The sequence below is a fragment of the Aquarana catesbeiana genome, linkage group LG05, assembly GCF_042186555.1.
Source record: "Aquarana catesbeiana isolate 2022-GZ linkage group LG05, ASM4218655v1, whole genome shotgun sequence".
NCBI lineage: Eukaryota > Metazoa > Chordata > Amphibia > Anura > Ranidae > Aquarana > Aquarana catesbeiana.
Genome location: NC_133328.1, coordinates 598,062,290 through 598,076,194, shown reverse-complemented (window position 1 = coordinate 598,076,194; position 13,905 = coordinate 598,062,290).

The window sequence follows — 13,905 nt, the reverse complement described above, 5'->3', positions numbered from 1 at the left end:
TTATCTTGTGCTTTGTGATTCTAATGCCGCGTACACACGGTCGGACTTTACGGCGGACTTTGCCCGGCGGATTTTTCGACGTACTTTCCGACGGACTTTGTGAATGAACAGACTTGCCTACACACAATCCACCAAAGTCCGTCGAATTCGTACGTGATGACGTACGACCGGACTAAAACAAGGAAGTTCATAGCCAGTAGCCAATAGCTGCCCTAGCGTGCCTTTTTGTCCGTCGAACTAGCATACAGACGAGCGGACTTTTCGACCGGACTCGATTTCAACGGATAAATTTTAAACAAGTTTAAAATGTAAGTCCGTCCAACTTTTGAGAAAACAAAGTCCGCTGGAGCCCACACACATCGAATTGTCCGACGAAATCCAGTCCGCCGGGCAAAGTCCGCCGTAAAGTCCGCTCGTGTGTACGCGGCATAACACATTGACTACCAAGTGTCCATGTCAATGAAACCATTTTATTTTTGTATTCATATCTTTGTTGTTGCAAAAAAACAAAACAAAATGGTGTTGTTAATATTATTATCATTTTTATTATCATTATCATCTGTACCACTTGGTTTTTACTTCTACTTTTATTACTCTCATTGTACAATCATCATTATCAATAATACTTATTAATATTTGCACCATTACTTCGACTTTTACTACTACTACTAATACTACTATTATTATTATCTTAGCTATCAATAATTCCAATACTATTTTTAGACTATTACAGTCATTTTTTTATTTTAATACTATTTTCAGTAGCAGTGGTAGTATTGCTATTACTTATTATCAGCATAATTGCTACTACTATATTATTATAAATGCTTTTGTTGATATTACTATTATTATTATTATTTTTATTATTATTATTATTATGATCATCACCTTAGCTATCACTAGTTCTAATACTATTTTTCCACTGCTACAGTCAATTTATTATTTCATTATTATTTTCAGTAGCAGTGGTAGTATTACCTATTATCAGCATAATTATTATTACTTTATTGTTATAATTGCTTTTGTTGATATTATTATTACTATGTTTATTATCATCATAATTACTACTACTTTTATCATGGTTTTTATTCTTTTTTATCATTCATACAACTACTTATTCTATTACTTTTAATATTATTGTTATCATTATTGGTCATATTACTTTTGCTACTATTTTTAATATTATTATTTCTTTCTACTATTGCTACTTTAGTTATTACTACTGCAATAATGAGATTTGTATGTGATGTGTTACAGGTAAGTAAGTAAATTCATCAATTCTATTTTATGATGATTATTATTATTGTTATTATTATTATTACCACTGTGGCCAGGACGGAGTTAGCAGCACTGTACCTGATCGGGAGAGGCGCACACCATACTACACGTCGACCGGCGGTTTCTTTGAAGCCTGTATAGAACGGTGCACTTACGCACCGGGGAAATGTGAGTACCCCTTTGCGGGGAGTGTGTTTATTCATAAATAAATATATTTTTTACGGTATCACACTATGTAGTCTCTTTCTGTTAATGGCATAGAGCTGCATTGATCCAGGCTGGAGATTGGTACCAAACTAGCAGTATAGAGCCCGGGGGTGGCTCCACAGTGTGTTTTGACACAGCTAGTCACTGCGTCACACGCTCTGAGGTGAGCGCAACCACTTTGGGGGGGTCACCGAGGCACACTGGAGCATGTTTTTGCAGCACTTGAATGAGCATGCTGGATGACACTTAGCTTGGACATTTTTATATGCATTTTTTGGACATTGATATATGCACTTTTTTGGCGATTTTCTATATATACTCTATAAGAAATCTACATGATAATTTAATATTTATGTTGTTCACTGGCCACTTATTATCTACCCATGCACTTTGTGATTTATTGAAAATGTATATGCATGTCGCACTTTGTGTGGTTTTGATGAATTTGTCACACTTTTTTTATGAATTTGTCACATATGTATATTTTTTATATATTTTATATTTATACTTGTATGCACATTGCACTTTTATGCGATTTCGTGAATGCACTTTATGTGTTTTTTTTAGTCTATATATTTTTCTGATACAATTATTATATCTATATTCACGTCTGGGTAGTTTACGTATTACGTGTGATCTACTTCAGCGCAACGCATTTTTCCTTATACCACTGTTTCTACTTCTACTTTTATTGCTCTCATTGTTATGCGTACCATCATTACTTATTCCTTTATTGTTATTACACTTATTATTATTTGTACCATTATTTCTACTTTTACTTTTACTACTTCTATTATTATTATTATCAACTTAGCTATCACTAGTTCTAATAATATTTAGTTGGTGCTACAATTCATTATTATTATTTTTTTATTATTTTCAGTAGCAGTAGTGGTAGTATTTGTATTACCTGTTACTAATATAATTACTACTATATTATTATAATTGTTTTTGTTGTTTTTAAAAGGGTCGCTGGTTCGAATCCCAGCACTACCTGTCTGGAGTTTGCATGTTCTTCCTGTGCCTGTGTGGGTTTCCTCCGGGTACGCTGGTTTCCTCCCACATTCCAAAGATATACTGGAAGGTTAATTGGATCCTCTCTAAATTGGCCCTAGTATGTGTATGTATGAATGTGAGTTAGGGACCTTAGATTGTAAGCTCCTTGAGGGCAGGGACTGTGTAATTTGACGGCGCTATAGAAATAGAAATAAAAAAACAAAATGAATATTATTATTATTTTAGTTACAATTATTACTATGATTATTATTAGCATGAATACTAGTACTTTTATCATTGTTTTTATTCTTGTATCATTTCTACAACTACTTCTCCTATTTTTAATATTATAGTTATTACTGTTATTATTATTGGTCATATTACTTCTGCTACTATTTTTAATATTATTATTATATTCTTCTGCTACTACTACTATTACTTAACTGGTTTCTGCAGTAAACCAATAAACCAGTTTGCCATAAAATGTGATCTGATCCTCATTTAAATTACAACAATAGACAAATACAATGTGCTTAAAGTGGTTGCAAAGCCTAAAGGTTTTTACCTTCATGCAGTCTATGCATGTAAGCAAAAACTTAAGTATGCAGCTACCCCTGCAGCCCTAAAACTTACCTAATACATACCCAAGCCTGATCCCAATCCAGCGATGTGCACAAGAGCAGGTGCTGTCCCAGCTCTCTGTCTCCTCATTGGCTCCCGCTGCTGTCAATCACAGCCAATGAGGAGGGGCATGGCTGACTCCTGTTCTGTGTGTCTTATGTTCACACAGAGCGGGGCTCCAGAGCGAGCATACATGAGTGCCTCCATAGCAAGCAGTTTGCTATGGGGCACTCAGCAGGGGGGAGGAGCCCAGAGCACCAGTGGGGGTGCCAGAGAATAGGAGGATCAGGGCGTTCTATGCAAAACCACTGCACAGAGCAGGTAAGTATGACGTGTTTGTTATTTCATTTTTCTTTTTTAATTTAAGGTTTTAGTATCACTTTAATTTGATAACATGCAAACAATTCTAATTTCTCGTGTCTTTGTTAAACACACCCATTAAACATTTATGGTACTGGAGGAAAAAGTAAGTGAACCCATAGACTACTTACTTCAACAAAAGATAATTGTCAGTATTTCGTACAATCAGTAGTTTGTGCTCCTAAAATCCGAATGAATGAAATTAGTTTGGAGGTGTGGTTTGGAGCTACTTTGATTGATAGAAGACACTCAGACATTTTAAGATTGCTGTTCATAAGAAGCATCAGCTAATGTGAACTATGTCTTGCGAAATGGAGTTCTCTGAAGACATATGATTAAGACTAGTTGATCTGCATAAGGATAGAAAAGAATACAAAGTAATCTCAGAGTTTCAGGCATCCATCAGTCAACAGTTAGACAAACTGTCTATAGATGGAGACGGTTTAGTACTGTTGCTACTCTTCCTAGAAGTGGGCACCCAGCCAGGATAACTCCCAAGGCACAATGCAGAAACTTCACTGAGGCAAAGAAGAACCCACAAGTAATAGCCAAAGGCTTAAAGACATTACTGGAACTGGCAAACATCCGTGTTTATGAGTCTACCATACGTAAGTCTTTGAACAGGTGGGGTGTCCATGGCAGAACACCATGGAGGAAGCCTCTGTTCTCCAAAAAAAAACATTGCTGCATACCCATAGTTTGCCAAAGCACACCTTGGTAAACCACAACGCTACTGGGAAAATGTTTTGTGGACTGATGAAATAAAAGTTGAATTATTCGGAAGGATACTCAGCACTATTTATGGTGCAAAAAGATCACAGCTTACCAACATCAAAACACCATCCCTGTGGTGAAGTTTGGTGAAGGAAACATCATGATTTGGGCTCCTACAGGATAATGTCAGGGTGTTTTTTCCCCCAGCTGAAGTTTAGTAGTGATGCAGCTGGACAATGACCCTAAGCATCTAAGTAAATCCAGCACAGGCTGGTTCCAGAAAAAGAAAATACGCCTTTTGGCGTGGCCCAATCAATGGTCAAAAATTTCTCCTGAACATTGTGCAGATCTGATCCAGAGCTACCGAAAGCGCTTACTTGAAGTCATTGCTGTCCAAGGAGGTTTGTGTAGCTATGAGCTCCAAGGGTTCACTTACTTTTGCCTCCAGCACTGTAAATGTGTAATGGGTGTGTTCAATAAAGACACAAGAAATTAGAATTGTTTGCGTGTTATCAGCTTAAGCACATTGTTTTTGTCTATTGTTGTGAGATCACATTTTACGGCAAATTACTGCAGAAAGCTAGTTAATTCCAAGGGGTACACATACTTTTTCTTTTCACTGTATATAATTATTTCAGAAATAAGCTGTGTAGTTGTTGTTATTATTATTATTACACAAAACTTTAACAATGTTGTTGATAAGTAACTGTAACTGTACAGTTCTGGGCACCAGTCCTCAGGAGGGATGTGCTAGAACTGTAGAGAGTCCAGAGAAGGGCAACAAAGCTAATTAAGGGACTGGAGGATCTCAGCTGTCGGGAAAGGCTACAAGCATTGAAATAATTTTCTCTGGAGAAGAGACGCTTGAGAGGGGATATGATTTCAATGTACAAATACCATACTGGTGACTCCCAGCATAGGGAAAAAACTTTTCAGTGAAAGAGAATTTAAAAAGACACGCGGCCAATCACTAAAATTAGAAGAGAAGTGGTTTAACCTTAAACTGTGTAGAGGGTTCTTTACTGTAATGCCCCGTACACACGCTTGGACATTGATCGGACATTCCGACAACAAAATAGTAGGATTTTTTCCGACGGATGTTGGCTCAAACTTGTCTTGCATACACACGGTCACACAAAGTTGTCGGAAAATCTGATCATTCTGAACACGGTGACGTAAAACACGTACATCGGGACTATAAACGGGGCAGTAGCCAGTAGCTTTCATCTCTTTATTTATTCTGAGCATGCATGGCACTTTGTGTGTCAGATTTGTGTACACACGATCGGAAATTCCGACAACGGATTTTGTTGTCGGAAAATTTTATAGCCTGCTCTCAAACTTTGTGTGTCGGAAAATCCGATGGAAAACGTGTGATGGAGCCTACACACGGTCAGAATTTCCGACAACAAGGTCCTATCACACATTTTCCGTCAGAAAATCCGACCCTGTGTACGGGGCATAAGAGTGGTAAGGATGTGGAATTCTCTTCCACAAACAATGGTTTCAGCCGGAAGCATCGATAATTTCAAAAAACTATTAGATGGGCCCCTAATGACCACAACATACAGGGATATACAATGTACTATTAACATATAAGCACACACACAGGTTGGACTGGATAGACTTATGTCTTATTCCAACCTCACCAACTATGTAACTTTGAAATTAATTGCACACCATGGAGAAATCTGTCATTGGTACAATATATGCAGCTCTAATGCACCCCTTCTCAATCTTGGTAGCGTGTGGTGAGAGTGTGAGAGGAAATGTCATGATTAGTGATGCATTTAGGTTTAGGTTCGATCTAAGTCCAAGTTTGTTCAAACCTGGAAGTTAACTGTTGTTGCTATGCCAAGGGAAATTTACACACCTCAGACGATGTACTTAAAGGGGCAGGGATACTTGGGATATCATTGACCTAATATGGACACATGGCTTTACCTAAAGTTGAAGGAATGCTTGTGACATTACTGACCTAATATGGACACAAGACCTTATAAGGTCAATATCATTGACCTAATATGACCATGTTGCCATTAGGTGAATAATGTTATGAGCATCTCCTCTTCATTGTATTTGTGCAGCCCATGACATTATTGACCTAATTTGGCAACGTGGCCTTATAAGTTCAATAACATTTACCTAATAAGGCCATGTGCCCATATTAGGTCACAATGTCACGTATATCCCAGCTGCTTTGCATATGTCAACTGCAGACAATGAATCTTCCATCCACTACTCATTGGCCCAGCAATAATAGCTAAATTCCAGGTTTGGAACAAACCCAGTCTCATCTCCAGCCATGATCAGTTATGAGTACTTTACAACCAACAAAAAGAGAAAACAATTTTAAAAAACAAGGCTCTAGCAGAGGAGTTCTGTCCTCCTCTCTCCTGACGATTGCTGAGACAAGATGGGGCAGAGACAAAGAGACAAGGGGGGGTACCGCAGCTGCAGGAGAGGTGTGAGGGCCTTGAGTTTGACACATGTATTATATCAGTTTCTCACACACACACACACACAAGAAAAAGTGCCTACAGAAGGGACTTTATAGCTGTAACACAGTCACAATGTTAAGCTTGTCACACATACTACAATCTGATTACAATGTACATACCTTTTGCTGATGTAGCACCCTCCTAGTTAGATTGCTAGAATGTAGGCAAATGTAGTTCTTTTGGGCCCCTGTGTAATCAGTGGAGCAGTTGTTGATTGCTTTTGGACGTTCTGGATCTCACAGGCTGCAGGTTTGATTGCTTTCCCCTTCTGGAACATAGAGGGCTGGGCAGGGCAAATCTCAGAGTGAATATTTGTTGCACTCCAGCCAATCCCTGAAGAGGTGTGTCTAGAATGTGGCTGTCGAGTTATATAAATAGTCTTAGATCTAGAGCAGTGGGGTTCTTTTCCCTGTTGAAGGGGATCCATTCATTTAAGTGGGGGTGACTACCCCCATCTACGGCAGTTATCTTGATTCCAGCTAGTATTCATCAAAGATCCCATGTCTTTGAAGCTAGTTAAGGGAACCCTCACCTGGAACCTGGTCTGGAGAGCTCACTGAAGAGTGCCCGATGGAAGTAAAGGGGTCTGGCTGTCCTGTGGCATTTTGAGCATTAACCTCTAACTCATAAAGAGTGTCCGGTGGACATTAGAAAGAGGCATCCCGTGATCCTGTGACATTGTGTGCACTGACATGATGTCAGGGTCTTTGTGACTGTGTGCTTAACCTTTAGAGTGGAGAAACAGTATTCCTGACTTGGATAGCTCCTGCAAAATGACTCAGTCCTACAAAAAGACTGTTCTGAGAGACTTAGTAAAACTAAAGTGTCCTCCTGTCAAGAATTAGGGACAGCCCATCCCAAGTTCTTCAGCAATAAAAATCCTAAAAGACATCCCCTAGACTGATCATTGAGCCAAAATTAGTGTTGCTGTGTGCTTGGCTGCCTCTGCACTAATCTTGGGAAAGAACCTGTAAATTACAATGGCTCCTTTGGGGGGTAGCACTACACTAATAACCAATGCAATGTAAAGTTGTCTTAACAATCCATTCAATATAAATCCATTCATGCAGACCTTTGCATTACAAAACCTCTTTTTATTGTTCTAGCATATCTTAATAAATACATTTGGACACTAAATATGTTTTTTTGCAATTGGGAGCCTCGTTCTATTCATTTGCAGCCTGGGAATCTCAGATTTCCTAATTATATGATATTATTATTAAAATTATATTATATGATATATATTATAAGCATTTGAAAATTAAATAATGTCCCAAAAGCACTGTCATGAGTACCTGTTGATGCTGCCAGTGAGGTCCACCACTGTGAAAGCAGCGATGTCACCCTCATGTAGGCTGTGCCTGCCTTTACTATAGTGGGAGAAGGATTAGACCAAGGGGAGTGGCTACCAGCATTGTCACTGTTGATTGACAAGCCTGTAGTATGTACACTAGCAGCTGGTCACACCTAGTCCTGCCCACTGCTTTCTTGTTTGGCAGCACTGCCTCTATTACTAAAACCCTCCAATTTTGAGCTGCATTGTCTGGACAGGGGAGCACGTGAGACATATAGAAAGGTAGATTTGGCTCCCTCTATGGAGGTAAAGGGAGTTATTTTTGCTTTATGAGGCTTGCACATCACATAGTCACTGGTTTTGAGATCTGTTTAGATTGTCACGCAGGAGGCTTTGAAACCTTAACCACTTGCCGTCATCCGCGGTAATCGGGCGCGTGCATGCCACCGCCCGGGACGCAAACTCAAAGTCCGCCGGTGGCCCATGATCGTGGCACAGAGAAGCAGAACAGGGAGATGCCTGTGTAAACAAGGCATTTCCCTGTTCTGCCTAGCAACATGACAGGGATCTACTGCTCCCTGTGATCGGGAGCAGTGATCTCTGTCATGTTCTAGTGAGCCCATCCCCCCTACAGTTAGAACATGCTGAGGGAACACAGTTACCCCTTGATCAACCGCTAGTGTTAACCCATTCCCTGCCAGTGACAGTTACACAGTAATCAGTGCATTTTTATTGCACTGATCGCTGTATAAAGGCCAATGGTCCCAAAATAGTGTCAAAAGTGTCCGATCTGTCCACCGCAATGTCGCAGTCATGATGAAAATCGCAGATCGCCGCCATTACTAAAAAATAATAATAAAAATGCCATAAATCTATCCCCTATTTTGTAGATGCGATAACTTTTGCGCAAACCAATCAATATACGCTTATTGCGATTTTTTTTACCAAAAATATGTAGACAAATACATATTGGCCTAAACTGTGGAAGAATTTTTTTATATATTTTTTGGGGATATTTATTATAGCAAAAAGTAAAAAATATTACTTTTTTTAAAAAAATTGGTGCTTTTTCTTTGTTTATAGCGCAAAAAATAAAAACTGCAGAGGTGATCAAATACCACCAAAAGAAAGCTCTATTTGTGGGGAAAAAAGTCCGTCAATTTTGTTTGGGTACAACGTCGCACGACCGGGCAATTGTCAGTTAAAGCGACGCAGCGCCGCATTGTAAAAAAGGGCTTGGTAAGGAAGGGGGTAAATCCTTCCGGGGCTGAAGTGGTTAAAGTAGGGCTCTGAATAGAGCTGAACATATTTCCAGATTTATTACCTCCAGCTAAAGCTCAGATAACAAGAAAATAATCTATCAACTAATAACTAATTTTGTGCTTAGAAGACCTGTGCTTCTTTATTGTAGTTTTGATTGTCAAAATTTCCTCTTTTACTGCTTTCCTCTTTTTTTTTATATTACTTGTGTGACATTGATGACATAGCTGGGACCACATATACCGTCAGTCATTGCTGACCTATGTTAATCAAGGGTGTGTCTATAAGTATAGAAGAGCAAAAGTCCAAGAATACCACCTGGAGCGCAAAAAAGTGACATTTGAACTGGGTTTCCAGATTTTGGTCCCAGACCACACCCACTGCTAAGAAGTCCAGATACAACTTTATTCCAATAAGATTTAGGTGGACAATCCAAAAAAGTAGCCAAGACATTTTGGGGGTCCAAGAGTGCTTGACTGACAAAAATGTCAGTGATGTCAGTGCTGTCAAACTAGCTACCGACAAGGCCTGTGCTTGCAATCAAACTGGAAAAAAATAACAATAAAGGGTCAGTTCTATTCACATTGTTGTCAGCCAAACCCTGATGAAGGGAACCCACAAAACACATTTTTTGGGATTGTCCTCCTAACTTTTATTAAATTAAAGTTAGATCTGGAGCTCTGAGCAGTGGTGTTGCACTTCATTTTCACTTTTTGTTACATTACCGTACAAGCCAAGAAATCCTGGAGATACTCTGGGGTGTAGAAGCTGCCTGCCTGGGAACCAGATCATTTAAATAAACATCCATACGTTAAAATAGCAATACCGGTGAGATAATCCTATGCGTTCACTGCTAATTTTTCTATTTTCATCAACTGTTCCAGACCACACTCAGGCCCTCACTTGCTAATAACAAAATACAGTATTTAATACAAGACACAAAACGTGATTATAGCTGCCCGAATACATTAGTGTCACATATGCTGTTCTTTAGGCAGGTGGACTGACAGGCATCTTAAATGTATCCCCAAAATTACTAAAGCATACAAAAAGTATTAGTATGCACTTAAACTAAATTAAGTTGAGCTGAATGAGTCAACCACTCACACCAAGGCCCTCCTGTCTGGTGTACCCTACGCCAAAAGTGCCACTTTTTATGCATGACCTGTACTCGGTCCCAGACCATACACAGATCCAGCAGGCCTGGTCAAGTGCACAAGTCACTCCACCAGATGATAGGTCAAGGCTGGTGTTAAAATTTTTGAAGCACAACACTCCTGGCCTAGATGTGGAAAGACCATGGTACTGACATGCATAGCAGTGTACCTTCTGAGCCTTTACATTGGGTTTCAAGGCCAGCACTCTAGCTCTGGTAGCTTCTGGTGTGGGTTCTGTCTCACAGTTTTTTTTTCTATTTTTCTAAACTACAGTAACAGTATGTGATGAGTTTAGTTGCAAACAATGCTTAGTAGGGGTTTTTCAAACATCCTTCTATCATTTCCTGAACCTTTGTTCTGACTAACAGCAGGTTGGGTGAATAGATCTTACTCTTGTTCCTCCATGTTAAAGGCAATGCAGAATTGGTCATGGTACTGCAGGGGTGGGTCATAATTGTAAAGGGGTGGGTCTTAGTGTTGCAGCGCCTTAGCAAATGTACAAAATGTTTCTGATTTTTATTATTGCTACATTATGAGCTAGGCTAGTGGTGTGGCACACAAAGACTACAAGTAATATGATAACATGTCTGCATGTTAAAAGAAACCAGTGCAGGCTGTAAAAGCCAACAATGTCATACTGTACAGATGTCCCATAATGCTTATTTATGTTCCTTTTGCTACCACAGCTGAAACACTTTCATCTTTTCAACTATGAAATATTACAAATATATATATATTTACAACAAAGCTTTTGTATAAAGAACCCAACTAAAAACAGTAAATAGAACTACATCATAAAACATTGTTCACCTAACAGAAAGAATAATATACAACGTGCATTATATACAGAAGTTTTATGTTATATGAGGTTTTTTCCTCTTGAGTGTGAAATCCCTGTCAGAAGGAAATTGTTTAATGCATATTTTATACATATTCATCAAATCAGTACATGCTTGCATGCTGTTAGAAGTTGTTAAATCCCTAATCTGATTTCATCCTTCTGTAACACAGCTGGTATATGGCAACATTTGCAAAGTGGAAGCTGGAAAGCAAACCATCAATGATTTAAAGGTAATGTTAAACAAAAAAAAAAAAAAAAAAAAACAACATTCACATTTGGGTGAGTTAAATAAGAATGTCAACTGGAAACATCTACCATATATACTCGAGTATAAGTCGATCCGAGTATAAGTCGAGGCCCTAATTTACCACAAAAAAATGGGAAAAACTTATTGACCAGAGTATAAGACGAGGGTGAGAAATGCACAGCTACTGTAAGTGGAAAAGAGGGTCAACAATGCCCATTTGCAGCCTAACTGTGCCCATTTGCATGCCTCACTGTGCCCATTTGCAGCCTCACTGTGCCCATTTGCAGCCATAGGTCCCCCGAACTTCAAACTCGGTAGTTAAGGGTTCATAGATGCCCCCTAGCTGCAGCCAAAATTTGGGGTCTCTGAACCCAAAGGGTCCCGAAATGACATTGCTGCAGATGGACACAGTTGGCCGACTTTGGGGCCCCGTATCTCAGGGCCACTTAGTGCTAGGAACCCCAAATTTGGTGTGCAAACCCAGTGGAACTAGCACTATTAAAATCTTGTGCTGAAAGTGCCCCCCTCGACTTATACTCGAGTCAAGCACTTTTCTGCAGCAAAAAATTTCATTTTCCGAATTCGGAGTTCCTAGCACTAAGTGGCCCCGAGATACGGGGCCCCAAAATTGGTTCGAAAAATGTCATTCTCTGCTGCAGAAAAGTGCTTGACATTTTGTGGACCGACTTTGGGGCCCCGTATCTCAGGGCCACTTGGTGCTAGGAACCCCAAATTGGGTGTTCAAACCCAGTGGAACTGGTACCATAACATATCCAAAGCTAGGGTTTCTAGCACCAAGTGGCCCGAGATACGGGGCCCCTAAAATCAGTTCAGAAAATGTCAAGCACTTTTCAGCAGCAGAGAATGACTTTTTCCGAACCGGTTTTGAGGCCCCGTATCTCGGGGCCACTTGGTGTTAGGAACCCCAGCTTTTGATATGTTATGGTACCAGTTCCACTGGGTTTGCACACCCAATTTGGGGTTCCTAGCACCAAGTGGCCCTGAGATACGGGGCCCCAAAGTCAGTTCACAAAATGTCAAGCACTTTTCTGCAGCAGAGAATGACATTTTCCGAACCGATTTTGGGGCCCCGTATTTCGGGGCCACTTAGTGCTAGGAACTCTGAATTCGGAAAATGAAATTTTTTGCTGCAGAAAAGTGCTTGACTCGAGTATAAGTCGAGGGGGGCACTTTCAGCACAAAAAAATGTGCTGAAAAACTCAACTTATACTCGAGTATATACGGTATATGGTTCACATTAAATAATGCCTACAAGTGGTCATAAAAGTCTACACACCCCTGTTAAAATGTCAGGTTTGTGTGATGTAAAAAAATGAGACAAAGATAAATAATTTAAGAACTTTTTCTACCTTTAATGTGACCTATAATCTGTACAACTCAATTAGAAACAAACTGAAATCTTTTAGGGGGGGTAAAAATAAAAAAAACTAAAATAATGTGGTTGCATAGTTTGCACATCCTCTTATAAATGGGGATGTAGCTGTGTTCAGAATTAAGCAATCACATTCAAACTCATATTATATAGGAGTCAGTACACACCTGCCATCTGATTAACCCCATTATAAAGTTCAGCTGTTCTAGTGAGTCTTTCCTGACATTTTCTTAGTCGCATCCTACAGCAAAAGCCATGGTCTGCAGAGAGCTTCCAAAGCATCAGAGGGATATAATTGTTTTAAAGGTATCTGTCAGGAGAAAGGTATAAAAGAATTTTCAAGGCATTAGATATACACAGTGAAGACAGACATTATCAAGTGGAGAAAATATGGCACAGGGTAGCAGATGCCAATCTCACTTTACCAAGAACTGGACGTCCCTCCAAAAATGATCAAAAGACGAGAAGAAAACTGGTCAGGGAGGCTGCCAAGAGGCCTAAGGCAACATTAAAGGAACTGCAGGAATATCTGGCAAGCACTGGCTGTGTGGTAAATGTGACAGCAATCTCCTGTATTCTTCATATGTCTGGGCTATGGGGTAGAGTGGCAAGGTGGAGGCTTTTTCTTAGCAAGCCCAGCTAAATTTTGCAAAAACACATCTGAAGTCTCCCAAAAGTATGTGGGAAAATGTGTTCTGGTCTGATGAAACCAAGGTTGAACTTTTTGGCCATAATTCCAAAAGATATGTTTGGTGCAAAAACAACACTGCGCATCACCAAAAAAACACCATACCCACCGTGAAGCATGGTGGTGGCAGAATCATGCTTTGAGGCTGTTTTTTTTTTCAGCTGGAACAGGGGCCTTAGTTGAGGTAGAGGGAATTATAAACAGTTCCAAATACCAGTCCATATTGGCACAAAACCTTCAGGCTTCTGCTAGAAAGCTGAACATGAAGAGGAATTTCTTGCAGCATGACAACGACCCAAAGCTTACATCCAAATCAACAAAGGAATGGCTTCACCAGAAGAAGATTAA